The following is a 754-nucleotide window of genomic DNA, read 5'->3' as shown; positions in this document are numbered from 1 at the left end:
AGTTGGAGATCATTCAAACCAATATGAAGAAAGCGCAGGATAGAAAAAAGAAGTACGCCGATCAATCAAGGCGAGAAGTGGTGTTCAGTATTGGTGATTGGGTTTACCTAAAAGTGTCAGCTCAAAAAGGAAAGGACCGATTTGGAAAGGTCGGCAAACTAGCGGTAAGATTCATTGGGCCTTACCAGTTATACAACGAATCGGAGAGGTAGCTTATCGTTTCAACCTACCTGAAGAGATGCAAATACATCCGGTATTTCACGTATCAATGCTGCGGAAACATGTTCATGATCCCAGCGCTATTGAGATAGAGCAAATCGAAAACCTGCAAACAAACCTCACTTATCCTGAGGGACCAATCCGAATAGGTGAACGTCGGATACGAAGATTGAAGAATCGAGAAATTCCTCAAGTCCAAGTTTTCTGGGGTAAGCGGAACCGTGTAATTGTGACCTGGGAGGATGAATCAAGATTCAAAGTGTTGCATCCAGATTTCTTCCACGAAGATGTAGTGATGGAAGAAGGGGGATCACCGGATCCTTAGAGAATTCGGGGACGAATTCTAATAAGGGGAGGAGGATGTAATACCCCGTCTTAAAAAAGAAAAAAAAACCCTAATTTCGGTTTTATGGAATTTCTCGGGGAAGCCGAAGGCTCGGGAAATTTGTATCCTCAAGATTAAGGTTATTCTGGAGTCTATTAAACATATTTAGCTCATCAGAACGGGAGCGGAAAAATATTTGGGATTGATCGC

This window comes from Brassica oleracea, chromosome C2 (assembly GCF_000695525.1).
Source record: "Brassica oleracea var. oleracea cultivar TO1000 chromosome C2, BOL, whole genome shotgun sequence".
Classification (NCBI taxonomy): Eukaryota; Viridiplantae; Streptophyta; class Magnoliopsida; order Brassicales; family Brassicaceae; genus Brassica; species Brassica oleracea.
Note: the sequence above shows the minus strand (reverse complement) of the source record.